This window comes from Rhamphochromis sp. 'chilingali' (genome assembly GCF_963969265.1).
Source record: "Rhamphochromis sp. 'chilingali' genome assembly, chromosome: 13".
NCBI classification, from domain to species: Eukaryota; Metazoa; Chordata; class Actinopteri; order Cichliformes; family Cichlidae; genus Rhamphochromis; species Rhamphochromis sp. 'chilingali'.
In genome coordinates this window covers 32022660-32040389 of record NC_137940.1, presented here as the reverse complement: position 1 = coordinate 32040389, position 17730 = coordinate 32022660, and the positions used below count along the sequence as shown (strand labels likewise).

General features: G+C 41.7%; 1 protein-coding gene across 4 annotated transcripts in view; it reads right to left on the bottom strand.

Moving 5' to 3' along the window:
• The window catches only part of mid2 (midline 2), a 181357-nt gene extending 164229 nt beyond the window's left edge, over positions 1 to 17128 (bottom strand). For 2 of the 4 annotated variants that reach the window (XM_080900241.1, XM_080900242.1), the window contains exons 1-2: positions 16767 to 17128; positions 16505 to 16564 (exon numbers count right to left, since the gene is read on the bottom strand). The gene's annotated coding sequence lies outside the window, so the exon portion shown is untranslated. The remainder of the gene's footprint in view (positions 1 to 16504; positions 16565 to 16766) is intronic. The other 2 variants (XM_080900244.1, XM_080900243.1) reach the window with 2 other exon arrangements.
• Positions 17129 to 17730: the final 602 nt, after the last annotated feature.

Genomic DNA, 17730 nt, shown 5'->3' with positions numbered 1-17730 from the left:
AGCACCCCACTCCAGAGGTGTGCAGGCTGCTCATCTGTCAGTTACTGTTCTAAAGCCTGTCAGGGACAACACTGGCACCATCACAAACATGTATGTAAAGCGGTGAGGCTAGTTGAACAACATTTGAGGGAAAGAGAGAAAAAGGGGTGGTTGTCATACATGGGATATTCTGACCTTCTATCAGATAAGCAAGGACAAAAATTAGTGAAGCTGATTGGTAGACGAAAAATGGTGAGATGCACCTTTGACAATGTACCAGTCACCGCATTGTGGGACACGGGTGCACAGGCTACCGTAATAAATGAGAACTGGAGAGTCGAGCACTTACCTCACACCACTATCAGGGGGATAGATGAACTCTTAGGTTCAGAACCATTAAATGGGCTCGCAGCTAATCAGACAGAGATACCATTTATGGGGTGGGTCCCTGTAGAGTTTAGACTGACGGGGGTGGAGACGACCAGCTCGAGTCTCCTAGTGCCCGTATTGGTCTCTAGTGACCCAAATGTAGCTCAGGATCCCATTATTGGATACAATGTTATAGAAGAAATCATCAACGAGCAACTTAAACAACAGGGTGTTAAAAACAGTGACTGTGCTGCAAATATTGTGAGTAGTGCTTTTGGTATTGACGTCGGATCTGCTAAGACTTTTATCCAGTTGATAGAGACACATCGAACAGCTGCGGAAGAGATCCAAGTCAAGACAGGGCGGAGTAAAGTTGTTTTAGGCCCTAGTGAAGCTACTACCATTCGCTGTCGCACACGCATACAGGCTGACGAGGACACTGTAATGTTATTTTGTCCTGTTCTGAACCCCAGCCTGCCTGAGGGGCTTCATTTGCAGGAAGTATTGTTTAAAGTAAAAAGGGGCAACTCAGCCATGGTCCCAGTATCTGTCACAAATACCACATGCCATAATATTACTGTAGATCCGCGTGTGGTCCTGGGGCACATTGAGGGCGTAAAAGCAATATACCCAGCTGCCCTAAAACCTGTAGAAACTCCAACAACTAAAACAGCAGACGATGCAGGTGTCGAAGTCCCATTAGCCCCCACAGGTGAGACAAGTGGTGTTTGGGATCCCCCTGTAGTTCTAGACCATCTAACGAGTGGCCAACAGTCGGCGGTGAGGATGATGCTTAGGGAGGAATGCAAAGCTTTTGCAAAAGACGAAAATGATGTAGGCTGCATTCCTAGCCTTCGGATGCACATCACCCTCAACGACCAAACACCAGTTCAAAAGACTTACAACAGTGTGCCTAAACCTCTGCATCAGGAAGTAAAAGCTTACCTGCAAGACTTGATCAATAGGGGGTGGGTTACAAAATCCAAGTCGCCTTATTCGTCACCGATAGTCTGTGTTAGGAAAAAGTCCGGTGACCTCAGACTTTGTGTGGATTATCGAGAACTTAATCGCAAATCGGTGCCTGACAGACATCCTATTCCCAGGATACAGGACATGTTGGACAGCCTCACTGGTAGCTCCTGGTTTACAGTACTAGACCAGGGAAAGGCTTATCATCAAGGATTCCTAGACGAAGACAGTCAGCCACTCACTGCATTCATCACCCCCTGGGGTTTATACCAGTGGGTTAGAATCCCATTTGGACTCAGCTCCGCCCCAGCAGAGTTCCAGAGGAGCATGGAGGAGTGTCTTTGGGGTCTGCGTGATGATATCTGTCTACCGTACCTTGATGACAATTTGGTCCACAGTAAATCTTTTGAGGACCATGTTGAGCATGTAAGAGCCGTGCTACAAAGGTATCAGAGACATGGGGTCAAACTTACTGCTAAGAAATGTGAACTGTTCAAGCCTAAGGTCAGGTTTTTGGGTAGAGTGGTGTCAAAAGATGGCCATAGTATGGATCCAGCAGAAGTCACCTCCGTGATGTCACTTAAAGAGAAACACCCTAGTACAGTGGGGGAAGTGAGACAGATTTTGGGCTTCCTATCTTATTATAGAGCCTATATACAGGACTTTTCACGTATCGCCAAACCTTTGTATGAACTGCTAGCAGCCCAAACAAATGCTAAAAGTAGCCCACAGGACTTAAAAACACAGAACAAGAGAAGGAAGGAGAAAAACAAACAGGCTAAAGGACAGTTGCCTTCATCAGCCCCTGTGAAATGGACAGAGTCACACCATCAGGTTTTGTCTTACTTAGTCAATAAACTGGCCAGTCCTCCGATCCTAGGCTACCCTGATCTAGACCAACCATTTGTGCTTCATACTGATGCTTCTCAAGCAGGGTTAGGAGCAGTGCTCTACCAGCGCAGTAATGGCAAGTTAAGAGTCATAGCTTATGGATCTAGAACGTTAACGCCGCCAGAAAAAAATTACCATATGCATGCTGGCAAACTGGAGTTTTTAGCTCTCAAATGGGCTGTCTGTGAGCGCTTCAGAGATTATTTGCTGCATGCGCCATCGTTTGTGGTTTATACAGATAATAATCCACTCACCTATGTGTTAACGACAGCAAAGTTGAATGCATCAGGTCAGCGTTGGGTGGCTGAGCTCGCAGATTTCAACTTTACGATAAAATACAGGCCAGGAAAAACAAATGCAGATGCAGATTTTTTATCCAGGATGCCCCTCGATTTTGAGGACTATATGAACTGCTGTACACAGACGGTTAGCCAGGACGTGGTTGTAGCCTCACAGCAGGGCATATTAGTGCAGCAAACAGAAGCTCTAATGTTTAACGCTGTCTCCTTCCACACCCTTCAGCATCAAACACAAGCAGAGGAACTGCTGGACATGATTCAGCCAATACCGAGAGAGGAAATCTGTGCAGCACAGCGGCAAGACCCCGTGATAGGTAAAATGTACGAGTCTGTAGTGCAAAACAAAAGGCCCACCACACAGGAAATTAAGACTGAGAGCACTGAGTTTAAAGCATTGGCTAGAGAGTGGAGCAAACTGAAAATCAGAGAGGATGGAACTATGTTCAGAGAGACTCGACACAAAAAACAACTAGTTCTCCCCTCAGTTTACCACCCACTAGTGCTCAAAGAACTACACCAACAGATGGGCCACTTGGGATCAGAAAGGACCCTAAATTTAATTAGGGATCGTTTCTTCTGGCCTAAGATGCAAAGAGACATTGAACACTTTGTCAGTAATGTTTGTGAGTGTCTCAAACAGAGGAAGCCAAACAGACAGGCACGGGCACCTATGTTGAGCATAGAGACCACTCATCCATTTCAGTTGGTTTCAGTTGACTTTTTGCACCTGGAGCAATGCAAGGGGGGGTGTGAATACATACTTGTAGTTATGGACCACTACACCCGCTTCGCTCAGGCCTACGCAACTACAAATAAGACAGCTAAGACTGTAGCAGAAAAACTATTCAATGATTATTGTCTCAGGTTTGGTTTTCCAGAAAAACTACACCACGATTTGGGGCGAGAGTTTGAGAATAGACTATTGCACCATTTAAAAGAACTGGCTGGTGTTAAAGGGTCACACACTACTCCTTATCACCCACAAGGAAATGGGCAGACCGAAAGATTCAACAGGACCTTGCTCTCGATGTTAAGAACACTAACAGAGGAACAGAAAAGAGACTGGAAAAGCCACCTCCATAAAGTTGTACATGCCTACAATTGTACTGTTAATGAGGCCACTGGCTACCCTCCTTTTCTCCTAATGTTTGGTAGGTCACCACGGTTACCAGTTGACCTTCTCTTTGGCATTGAGCAGGAGGACAGTTCAGGCTCCTACCAGGACTATGTGGACAGATGGAGAAGGAGAATGGCTGAAGCTTACACTGTCGCCTCCAAAAATGCAGCTAAGTCAGCTGACCGAGGTAAAAGGCAGTACAACAAAAGTGTGCATGGTCCACCACTTCAAATAGGGAGTCGTGTCCTTGTTAGAAATGTTGTGGAGAGGGGTGGGCCAGGTAAAATCCGCTCCTATTGGGAAGACAACATCTACATCATTAAAAGACAAAAGGGAGAGGACAGTCCTGTGTTTGAGTTAGAGCCAGAGAATGGTAAAGGCAGGACAAGGATTTTGCACAGGAATATGTTGTTGCCTTGCGATTTTCTTCCGCTCCCAGCAGATAAGGAGGCAACTGTAACTAGTACTAAAACAAGGAAAAGACATTATAACAAACGGAAACAAACATGCATGACTCCGACACAAGTGGGGAGTGAGGAGGAGGAGGACACAGATGAGTTTTCTGATGCGGTTTTCACCTGGCCTTATCCTGAGCCTCAGTGTTCACCTACATTGGACCCCACAGCGGCAGAGTTTATGCCACTAAGGGACGGGGGTGAGCCAGATGAGCTTCCTCACATGTCAGGAGATGGCCAGGGGGACCCCAGCCAAGCTGATGAGGAGAAAATGGACAATAGGGAACCAGAGGATGTGGCTATTGTGGGGGCAGGGGAGGTGGACAGCAGCTCTGATGTCGAAAAGGCTTTGGAAACAGACCAGCCAAGTCCATACCCAAAGAGAGAAAGGAGGAGACCACAGACTTTGACCTATAGTAAACTTGGACAACCAAGTCTTGAAGAAAGAATAGTGGCCACCAAATGTGTGAATATTCAAGGTTACTGGCGACCTTGGTAAAAGGGGAAGATATAATGTTTACACTTGGTACCACTATTTCAGATTGTAACAAATGTACCTATGTTGATTGAAATATTGTGACACATGGATTGCAGGCCGAACATGTGTATGAGTAAAGGGAAGATGCTTAGTGTTCAGATGAGATGTGGACAAAGTTAATGCCTTTACAGGAGAGTACAAATAGCATGGTAATTTGATAGATTGAATTGTGGACAAAAAAAAAAAAAAAAAAAAAAAAAAAGCTGAACTGATTATATCAGGAGTATACACAACTACAGTGCACGGTAGTTTGGGTAACTTAAAAAAAAAAAAAAAGGGTGTAATGTAACCTGGTACATAGTCCATGCCATTCTATTGTTCTCTATGGATTGTCGATTATAAGGTACATTTATGTCGGGACGACATTTCTCGAGTGGGGGAGAGTGTGAGAGATACACATATCGACGGGGCCGGGTTATGTTAAAAAGTATAAATGGTTATACTTTGTTCATTGGTTCAAAGGTACCCCACACTTCTTTTTTGGTTGCTTGTTTGTTCTGGTATATTTTTCATTTGAACTGTTATTCTGCCAGAGTACTCATATTAACCAGATGGCATTGAACGCCCCATTGGTGTGTTAGGAAAACTCTTTTGTACATATGTTCCTTGAAGGGGTTTTGGAGTGGTTCTTTTTCCACCGCAGAAAAGGGCTAGGAGTCGGAGAGGAGCTGCTGTATGTTTTTGTTATGATCGGATTGTGAAATAAAGCAGATACAGTGAGAAAGCAACTCCAGGAGTCATCCCTGCCTTAAAGCTGCAACACTTGCATAAGACGAGTCAGACGATGAAACAGGAGAAAGAGTCTGCCTGTCTTTATTTAAAAGGTAACAAAATCTAACTAGCAAGCAATGCAGTGGAAGGCTCCCTGATGCTTTAAATAACATAACAGCACAAACTGTTTTAACACAGATGTCTTTTTAAATGTTCAGAGTTCATTTTAATTGGCTGATTGATTAACCAACTGACCGAACATCTCTATTCTGCCAGAGGTTCAAATGTTGCGTTTTTGCTGTCTGCTCTGGTTTTCCACTCTTGGGATTGGACAGCGGTATTTAGTATAAGATACATAAGAGATACATAATAACTCCCAGGGAGCAAATATTAGTCAGCTGCAAAAGCACTAATGCAGTATGACCACTGGGAAAAGAAATGGAAGTTGTCTTTATACATGGCGCCTCACAAGTGAAGCCTTGTGATTCCATGACAAATGTTTCACCATCACACTGCTTCTGTCCCACAGTTAACATGCAAAGTAGCAAGGATCTAATTACAAGGCAGAAATACTATATGCCACGCTCGATTTGAAGGCACAGGCAAGATCCCTTGGGAAGGACAAGAGAAACTAAGGCTCAATATGCTGTCGACATCGCTTAAAAACGCTGTCATTCTGAGGAGATTAGATTCCCTGTCCAGAATAACTACTGGCTTGATGCACTATTAGGAGGATCATTGTGTTCTTACAGTTTATTGTTGCTGTTGTATGTGAATGTTGGGTTATAACCACATTAGCATACACACAAAATAATAAGTAAGCGAATAAATGATTTTTAAGCACCTTTGACTGACCAATCAATGAAAAATGTGTTATAATTGCAATTTATCCAAGCTTTACAAAATAAATGTAACTGTGTTACAACCAAGAATGCCAGGATAGGACCAGAATAATGAGGCAGTCACATAAGTACAAACCTGTCAGTTGGTGATGTAATGTTCATTAAAACAGAGTAAAAAGTGTCTTAGATCTGCTTAGACAGCCTTCTTTTGAAAAAAAGAAAAGAAAAAAAGAAATCAGTTCAAAGTACTTGGGGCAATGTTTGGGAAAAAGAAAATCCAAACCTTTTCTTCTCTCTGCCTGCAGGAGAGAGAAGAACGGGACTATAAAATCTACTGGGATATCAAAGAATATCACAAAGAAAATAGCCTTTAACCAATCCACTTGGGTCTCTTAACTCAAAAGTGAATGCGTTAAGGGTGCGATTATGAAGTCACACAGGCAGTGGTGCTGTGATAAAATTTTTACATAAAGCGTCTAGTTCATTATCTCGACCCATTCAAACACAATCAGCAGCACTATGGTTTCACATCTCAGCACATATGAAAGAGTGACAACACCCAGGACCTATTCATATGTTTCACAGCATTTCTGTGATAACCAAACAGACAAACAAACTGGCAGAATTAAAACGTGTGTGTTTTCAATCTTAGATCACATCCTAAACACAGCCGCAGAATGCCGGGGGTTGTGGTGGAGATGTGTTGGGGAGAATGGGCTGCCGGCCTATTCCCAGGAATCTCAGATTGTGTTGGGTTATGTGAGTTTGCTTTTGTTGGGGTTTTCTATGGATAGGTTTCCTCTCTCTTCAGCTGAGGAATTTAACCAAAGGATCTCTGAAAAAGCCATGATGTAACAGTAAGTCTTTATTTTCCGTGTGAAAAACCCAGTGGTCGTGGTGGAAAAGGGCAATGATACTAGAAGCACTAGATCCTCCAGAACCTTTTTTTTTTTTTTTTTTTTTTTTTTTAAGTACATCGTGCTTAAGTTACTCAAATAAATCAGAGTTCTAAAGTTTCTTGAGTTTTATATCCAGTATTGTGCAATAAACTTTTGTACATCTACACTTTTTATTGACTTCACTATAGCTTTTTTTGGTTCAAAAGGTCAACGCCTTTTCAGAACTAGAGCTTTCTTAAAATAAATGTGATAAGCTGAGTATTACAGCCCTTGAGTACTATTGAGTTTTATGGAGTTACTGTATCTGACTCATGACCATATGAACCTGTGGCTCACATATACGGCCTTCAGCACTTTCAAGTGTGTCTTACAGTGTCTTAGATTGTGTTGTAAGTATCAGTGCCAACAGATATCTAGTGGCAGTACCAACAGTAGAATTACAGGATTCTCAATATCCAATCTGATACGATGGCAAAAAAGAAACCAAAAGAACTCCAACAATGTTACCCCACAAACTTTAACCTGAACCCCTTTATTAAAAGTTACTTTAATCACTGACATGGTGGTGGCTGACTGTTTGTGTAAAATGTTAACATTTTATTTTATCGACGGGACTCATTCTGAAATATCAGGATGGTTGCTGAATAATTTACATTACAACTATGTGATATAATATTAGTAAAATACATTAGCTTAAGCATTTACATAACATTAGTCACTTTAAACACTTTTAATTGGAACATAGTTGATTTTACAGCTGTATTACAAAAAAGTGATGTGCATTTCAGGATAACAACACAAAGTACTTCCATTATCCACTCTTACTGCCATACTCATCAACACGCTGAGGTGGAGGTATCGCAGCACGTTCACTAGTGAAATTTTTTTCTTTTGTTTGTGACTCACTGCATTTATTCCATTTTTGATGATGTGAAAAATCTTTGTCCTCATTTAGCAGTACAAGAGACTGGCAACCCATCCAGGGTGTACCCTACCCTTTGCCTTATGACAGATGAGATGGGCTCCAGCCTCCCTCCATGAACCCAAACTGGTACTTAAGAAAATGAATGGGTGGATGGATTTATGCAACTATAACCATGCAAGTTTAATTATTTGCTTAAGTGGTATGCAGACTAAACAAATTTCAAGTTTTTCACTTTTCAATATTCTACAAAACCATACAACACAAGCCACCACTTTGTTAATATACATTTAAAACACAGGTTGATTCGAGCCACCAGCCCCTCTCCCTGGTTATTCAGATGTGTGTTAGTTAAATATGGCTGATTGGTCATTTGTTGTTCTGTCAGGTGAAATAGTTGATTCAGTTAAGCAATTAAAAGGGTCTCTGAAAAAACAAACAGACAAACAAACAAAAAAGTGTGACCTTCTAATTTAACACCGCATGCTGGTGTCAAATGATTTCTTCAATCTACAAACCTAAAAATTAACATTCTCATCAACACAGCAGACGAGTAACGGATAATCTAGCTGGAAACTGGCAGCGACGTGCGAAGAACGAAGATGGCCTGCGAGCAGATGATTACAAACTACAAAGGAAAGATTTAGATCATATTTGTAGCCAGGGTGTGTGTATGTGTATCGAATAAATCTGAATAAGACAGAGACGCAAGCAGTAATTGGGAATGACAGACGGGAGGAGAAGACAGAAAGAGAGAAGGAGAGAGAGGAGCGGGAGGAAGTACCGTGTAAGCGTATGCATGCATGTACATGGAAATCCTTACATTGCACTTTGGCAGCAGAGGTCGGGAAGACAGTGAGAGGTTAGGAGTAATTCATCATAGTGAATTCAGCAAAGCCCTACCCACCCAGATCACCCGCTGCTTTTTATAAGTAAAACAAGTGGCGACAGAGGACGGCCAGAGGTCGCTGTCATCTTCAATGCAAACTACTGCAGCCTGTACACCCAACCGAAATCCATGAATAAAGTATGTGATCATTAATACATGTAGTACTGCTATTGAATAGCAAAGTAAGAGGACGGCTGTGATCAAGAACAATTAAAAACGAATAGCTTTTCATGTGCCTGGAGATGGAGTGTATGTTGACATTTACATATGCGGTATTCACAAATTCACGTTCATTGAAGATGGATAAAAATTAGATGATGCTTTATACAGCGTAGCTAAACTAAAGGTTCATTCCAAGTCATTGCTCTTCACTATCAGCAGAAAATCTCTTTCTGCATAATAGTTTTCTTTAAGGGATTTAAATATGAAGCTAAAAAAAAAGACACTTTACAAAGCTGTTGTGTTTCTTGGGAAGGGATAAACTGCAAGTGTGGAATTAAGAAGAAGAAGTTGAGACATAACCTTTTTATTTCCTAGCACAGCTAAGTGCCTGTGTTAAGAATGACTGGCAGCTGTTTTTTCTCCTTTGGTTAAACACAATTTGGATAGATTAAGATTACCGCAAGCGGCTTGCTGCTGAGCATCACAACATCAACATCTCTGCCACTGTGTTGGATTACTTAGTTATGCGTAACTTCACCTTCCTGCTCTAAATGCAGTACGTGTCACCTCGGTCATGCAATCTTCCTCTACTAAAAACACTCAAGGGGGAGTTGGTTGATAACATTGAGGAGCATGATCGAGTCATTTAGCTGGCTCTGTGCATGAACAGTAATACTGAACGATAATAATCAAGATGATAAGAATCACAGTCTGATTGAATTTCACATACTGGCATATGTTGAAATTTTACTATATGTGTTCTAAATACATTAAAAACAGCCAGAATCTGTAGAGGAAGTGAAGTGTTAAACAAACCTAAAAATCATATAAAACTGAAAATATCAAAGAATTTGAAGACATAAAAAGTATTGGATATAAAAAAAAGATCTAGTAAGGCCCAGGTAAACTTTATCTACACACAACATGCATGCATGTCCAACTTGCATCCACTGTTCACCTTTTCTTTATGTGGCGCTTCCAACAGAACATTGCTTACTAATAATCAAAAACGGATTTTCTTGCTACTGAAAAATCGGTAGACTAAAGGTTTATAACAGAGGAGTGTATGAACACTTTGCACAGACCGGTTCACCTGCATTCACAGCAAGATGAGCAAGCCCAAGAGAAACGCCAGAAGATGAGTATATAGAGCTTTTGTTCACTGAGAGACAGAAACACAACCTCACAGAGGGCCATGCCATAAATGGAGCTGCATAGCAGTGGTCTCAGAGGATAAACAGTGGTCTCCAAACCATCTCCTGGGAAGTAAACACATCCAAACCCTTACGACATACAAGACCGGAAGATGGGAACCACTTTGTATTTATGGCTGATCCCAGGTCTGAGATAAAGGAAAGCAGCAGAGGAGCGCGTGCAGACGTGTAGTGTTATTTAACTATCAAAGCACATCAGCAATGCTTGCTCGAGCGTGCATACGGCTGAGTTGCGGTTCCTCTCTAAGGCCATGTAAGCACATGACAAAACGTCAGATTAACTTTATAAATGGATGATAAATTCGTCTGTCTTCCACCCTCATCTCCATATCTGCCTGTTTGACCATCTTTATCAGGCACTATATGGCCCCCTCACATCACTGTTCTCGCTACAGTTCAATTATCTCCCTATAAGATGGTCTCCTTGTCACTTAATCTCTGGTGTGACAGTGAGACAGACATGACATCAAAATCAGCAACCAGCTCTATCAAAGGGTATCGAAAGGTTGAGTTTAAATAAAGAGGAAAAAACAGTAAGTTCAACAGAGCAGGGGGGGACCAAAGGAAGAATGTTAAAGTTCAGTTCAGTTCTACTTTTTAGAAATGGCCACTTTTTAAACAGACTGTTCGTGTGAATGAAGGAGAAAAAAAACGCCACAGATCCTAGTTTTACTTCCTTTTTATTAGTTAATTTTTACCATTTAAGATGGGACCGCTAAACTTTGGCTGCCTTTTCATCTTAATACAGAAACTAAAGAAAAAACGATTGAATCCTGTGTTGTTTGAAGGCAGTCATCAGCTACCAACAGCTTTTACGGCAGAATGTTTTCTTGCATGCAAGGTTACTCGAGGCATGAGTGGATGCCCTGAATTAATCAATGAGGCTTTAAATGTCAATATGAAACCTTTGACCATTCAGTGATTCATTATTGGGTCTTACGCATGAATGAAGTTTTAGCGATGACTGAAATTCAATTATGCTTTTTGCAGATATTCTGTTTCCTCACATGAAAAATAAAAAGTGTCATTCCAGTGCATTTAGGCCGCGCTACATCTACGTGCAGTATGCCTACTCTGGAGCTTCACTCTGAAATCGGAAAAGCAGCACTATGTTCTTCTGAATGCACAACACATACGATGACTGCTTTGAACTTTCCTTCCCACTTAACATTTAGAGTGAAATACTGAAAAGGGAAAACATTCCTGACATCACAAGAACCACTGTCAGGCCATGCTGGCACAACATGGGTTAAAAGACCTTATACAAATGTATTTAGTCCATTCAGCTTGACTGCATATTGTGACTGTCATCAGTGCAAAAAGTGGGGAAAAATCAATTTGCCGCTTCAAGATCCAGTTTTGTCTGCCCAATAAATTTTTAGTTTGTATACTCCGAGAATATCCTTAGATATGAAGTATTACGAAGGCTTTTACCAGATCACACTTCACGTTAATGCGTTTTTATATGGAGGCAATAACATACTGGCTACAGTACATAATGACTAGAGTGTGAAAGCCATAGATACTGGATAGCCAACCATGTGCCAGAGCTTTTGCTGTCCCCATTTGGAGGAGGCAGGAGGGAGAATGTGTGTGTGTGTGTGTATGTGTGTGACTGTGTGGGTGTTTGAGGATAAATGCATGCACATGTGCATGAAGGGCACGGAGAAGGCAGCAGTCTCCCGAAAGAACACTTTATTTGGAAAGAGCCTCCCATGACCTGGCTTGATCTCGTCCCTCATTTCTTGGGTGGGGGTTGCGCACGCCCATGTGTGTTTGTGTGTGAATGCTCAGTGCTGGGGATTTACAGATCTTTGAAATGGCTGTGCCCCTGAGGATAGGACTGCGCTCCCACCAGTGGCTCACAGTGCTAATCTGACTGACAGCTTGGTCCAGCTTTCAGCCAACAAAACAGCCCACTGGCAAGGTCCAAATACCTGACTGCTGAGGAATGTGATCTGCCATGAGATGACAGAGGAGAAGCTACTCACCCCTCTGTGTGCCTAAGCAAATGCTCAACCGCCTGTATCTCTCTCCCTTTCTACCACTTTTTCTGTCTGCTTGTTTGTCAGCACTACACTGCTAGACCTACACATCCTCGGACTCAGCTGGATATGACAGTTTGACAGGCTGTCACAGTTCTAAAACAGAAAGGCAGTGGGATTACACTGTCACGGTACCCTTCGGCAAGCATTTAGAAAAAACAAAACGTCTTTCAACTTTTGAACCTTCCAAGATTCATTTTTCAAATACGCATTCTTTGATATTTTTTGGTTTAAAGAACTAGTCATCAAAACCAGTATTTTAAAGGAAAGCACTTTATGACTTCACTTAAGGCTTGATCTGTTTGGACACTGGCGATAAGGCTTCTGTTACCACACATATTCACCAATAAGGCAAAGCTACAAAAAAACTCTGCCACGTCAGTTAAAAACACCCCCACAAGCCATCTGTCTTGTTTCTTTTCTCCTTCGGGGGCAAACTGAGAGCTTATTTAGCTAAGATGCCCACTCATCAATCAGCGAGGCTTTTCCATAAGCCATCCAGCACAGCTTGAACTGGAGGACCCTCATAATTGAATATTAAACCCCCGATGAGTAAGGCAAACTGCGATGTTGACTGGAGGCTGTAGTGTTCTGTTGCCGTTGTGTTGGCAGAGATACCTGTGGTGCTGTTCAGTGTAGCGTCAGTTGCATCCTGCCTACCCGAGGTTATTCTGTCACACTGTCACAATTTCCATCTTTTGGATAAGAAAAGTGTCTACAGACAAACATCCAAACTCGCACAGGGGACCACAGATGCAAGCAGGCATGAATCTATTTGGCACGCAAATATGTAAACACAGCTGGCTTTTACTCAATAGGCAGCACTTGTAAGAAGGCTGGAGAAATTACCTATTGTTCAGTTAAGACAAAAAGTAAACGTGGCTTTGACTGTTTTTATTTTGGTCTGTATTTACTGCAGCATGCTGAAGGAATCTCTACGCAGCTCAAACAGAAGATCAGGGAGCAGCCCACGATTCTGCACTACAAATATAATTGTATTTCTATTAGACCTGAAAGCAAAATAATATTGTGAGATAAGGAGTGAAATTGCAGGGAAATTGCATTTTTCTGGTGTCTTGCCAATATAATCTGATGTATGAAATGGAGGAATGTCACGAAGGAAGGTACTCTTGAAAAGATCAAAATCTGCTTTGCCTGTTATTATAAATTTGGATGTTTTTCCAAAAGGAAAATCCTGTCAGCAATGGAGAGAGAAGCAGAAACCTTAGATTTTAGGTCTGTGTCCTGAAGTGCTAGATCAATGAAAACCAAGGTGTCTGGAGCGCTCCCACAAACATTTTACAGCACATTATCCATGTAGGTTTTCCAATTTATCTATAAGAATCGAGTTTACGTCTACAGATAATGGCATTAATTGTAGCGATATTACATTAACATCCTGAGAGCATAACCAGCCAATTAATTCATTTCTTTAGAGGCAATATACATGTTGGCTACTACAACACGCACAATTTGCCACAAAAATACACATTAATGAGCCACCTCTTCACAAGAAAGCCTTTTTTCCATGGGAAGCTAGAGCCGCAATCCTCAAACGACCCTCCTGCTCTTAAGACAGACCCTGTGATAGCCAAGTGGACTCTTAAAGATATGGATTATTCAGACCCATTCAGGCACCAGTGTGTTGACAGACAGACCTCAGTAAAAACATCCCCATGCTGTATATCCTTTCTGCCTCATTGCTCTATGGGGATAAGCTGACTTACATGTACAGAGAACCTCCCTATGCAAACAATGATTGTGAACAGTGACATTCAAGGACTGCAGCTGCTGCTGCAGACAAACGCACAAAACTGGGATTCACCTATTTGCTATTTTCATTCGATTTTTCCCAAGCATCAAAGTTTAATAGAGTAAATCTCAGAGATACTGCAATATGCAAGCTTACAAATTTTAGTCAAGACTTCAGTAATTATGGTATATGTGGGCTAATTACATCTCTTACATTTTAAAATTGCACCATGGCACGCCATCGGGATTAGTGAGATTAATAATGCTTTCATAATTGCACCTTTATATTATTGCTTCAGGTCAGGTAACATATTTTAAACACCGATGAAGCACAGCACAAAAGAATGTAGACTTGTTTTCATTTATTAGGTTACAAAAATGTGGGGAAAAACATCTTCATATTCATTTTATATAAAGTATTATCACAGATTCTTAAAAAAAAAAAAAAAAAAAGCATATTTGACAAGTCAGCTTTTGATTTTCTGGCTAGTTCACAATTAGCTGCTGGCTGCCAGCAGTAACAAACAGGTACACTACTGTACAGTTGGTATTTACATCTATTCTTGGAAATCGTGCAGCTGCAACCTCGACAACAAACGCCAACCCTCTTTCACAGTTATAATCATCCCAGCACGTAGAAGCTGACTCCCTGTCTCTACAGAAAAAAAAAGCACTGCTATTGTCATCAGTATAATGTCTTAATAATTATCATCTGAGGGTGCAACTCGAGACTCGACTAAGACAAGGGGAGAGAAGCGCAGCGTGGATAGACTAGGAGAGCAAGCAGCACCCCGTGGATGCATGATGAATGAGGGTGTCAGTTGTGTTCACCCAACTAGCAGTGCAGTCTCTGAAACTGTCAGTCCCCATGCACTGAGACCTGTCTCATTAACCACAGTGATCATGCATTAACAAGACAGGCAGTAAGAGAGCAGGGAAATAAATCATTTTTATAAGATGAACCACCATTTTTAAAAAGAAAAAAAAATTGTAATAGACATTAAATTTGTTTCACTGGTGATCAGCGTGACAAGATATGGCACATTAAAGCTCATCATATGGGTTTGTTTTGGTTGTGCACTAGGATTAGAATGGAAACATTTGCATTGCTGGTAATTACTCCAAGTAGATTTTGATGAAGTATTTGTTATACAATTATGTGAATAATGATGAAGCACTAGGTAACTGTCTCTAACAGTGGGTTCCATTTTCTTACTCCCCACTGTTTTTGGTGTGCTGCATTATTGATAAGGGGCTGACATTTTACACTTTTCTTAAGGCAAAGCCAGAGTCCCTCTACAGTCACCTGCAGCACTGTCTCCACAATAACCAGGCTGACAGTCTAATATCACAACAGGGACTCTGCAGGATTCATATTAAATTTATTAGCAGGTTTGTGGTGACAGCATTGGTTTGTGCCTTCTGCTGGACTAGTTTGGCATTTTTATTTAATAACATGAAATTTTCATCACATAAAATCAAAACACATTCAAGACTTGACAACTGGTGTTCCTGCGATTGTTCAGAAAATCGACTTTATATGTATTCCTAAAAAAAATCTCCTTTTAATCTTTCTGGGGGGAAAATGAGAAACTGCCTCTCTTAATGCTGCTTGGAAGCAGCAGGGCGTGGCTGGGAGTCAGCTCAGGTTAGTCCCCGTTTTCCTACATCAGTCATCCTTAAACTTAAAACCACCTGCCCAGTGTGGTGCAAGTCCACCTTGTGCTGTTAAAACAGCTGCAACTGATTGAGACATGGGCATGTGTGAAAAAGCACCAGGACATTAGAAGTGGATCATTTGCCTCCTGCTGGTTTAAGAGTGGAGTCTCAGAGAAGCAGGCTTGTTCTGGGCATCCTGTAAATGCTTTATTGTACTAGGATCTGGCAGTTTGGAGGCCGGGTCAAAACCTTGGGCTCTCTGTCGCATTCCTAGAATCGTTCTTGAACTGTTTTTTGTGGTGTGGTGGGGTGCAAGTGTTCCAATGGGGGAGGCTGTTGCCATCTGGGAGCGCCATTGTCATGAAACATGCCTTGTTTTTCAACGTTTAGGTGGGTACATATCAAAAATAACATCCAATCCACATAAATGCCAGAAACCAAGATTTCCCAGGAGAGCACAGCATTGTAGTTGGACGATGAGTGTCATAGGCTTCAGCTGTAGTAGTGGTTTTAATGTTGTGTTGTAGTATACAATGGCTAAACTGATGAGAGCATAAAGGCTAAAGCATGTTCACCAGTCTTTAATATAATCCACTCCAAAACTCCAAGAGTTCATTCAGAATATTCAACAGCGACATCGTCAACAGGGGTGCAGAAATTTTAGCACTCTTAAAAACTTTTGAGAATAAATTTGCAGGCCACTGTGAACATTAAACACTTGCATTAAGTCCCTGACATAATATTTGCCCACCACAGACGTACAAGAGCGCATTTGTTTTTGTTTTCTCTCACCGTCTTTTTCGAAGCAGAAGATTAGGCACACATTCACACACGTCTTCATGATGCAGGTTTCTGTACACAGATAAGAGCTAGTCATACACTTACTGTATCATTTGACATGGATCATTACACTGTTGCAACCCTGGAACCCACAATACTGCACAGCGTGCGCCTTCCACAAACTAACTCATGCTCCTAGCCAGTGTGTGCACTCTCGTGCATGTTACTCTCGCTATTCCGCCAAAACAACACACATAAAGGAAACACAGCCTACCTCGGCTCGCAGTGACAGCTCCGTACGTCGACTCGCTGCAGGAGATGGCAACAATGTGATGCTCGCAGTAAAGATCGCGGTTCGTAAGCGCAGAAGTTTTGACAAGTCAGTGAGTCACGAAGCACACAAAGAGTGCCAGTCCCTTACTGATCTGTGTAAAGCAAGCCAGTGTACAGGGTGTATGACAACGCCCCGAAACAAAAGTGATCCGGTTGATCCTCCGGTGGATCATTACGATTATTATTAAGGATGTTTCTCTCCAAATTGGCTACGCGCACCGGTGCGCTGCGTTTACCTCCCAAAGTGATCCCCAAAGCAAACGTCCCCTAAGGACACGTGATCAACATACGGGGGACGGGAATAGCTCTCAATTCCCCACACAGTAGCAGCTGGGATCGGTTACACCGCTGCTTTAGAGCCCGTTCAAAAAACCCGAGCTGTGCGCACCCATACTCCTCCTCCTACCATTTTCCCATCCCCTGTGACCTCACGGTGTCGCTGTCATTTGGCTTCACCTTAGCAATTTGGATCGATTAATATAATACACCTGTCGCCTTGGCCCGCTGATTATAAAGACATAAAATTTTACTTATAATTATATGGAAGTTTCCTTTCAGATGTTAACTCACGAATGACTGTAGATAAATTATATTTATTTAGATGACAATATTTCAATGTTGTTTAATAAAAATGAACAACTTAGAATCCTATATGTAGGCTGTACCATTAATCAATGTAAAAATAATACTAATAATAACAATTTTGTCAGGATAACCCTTTTGGGTTATTCCACAATCCAGATTGTTTTCCTTCTTTTCTCACAGGCATATAAATAATTTGTAATCTAAGCCAGTAATGATGTCACTACTCCCAGGCACCAATCACAGTTTAACAGCTGTTACGACCAAGTGTAAGAGATGCTAGACTCATCATTAGCGTTAATTGGTTTGAGAGCCGGTGATAA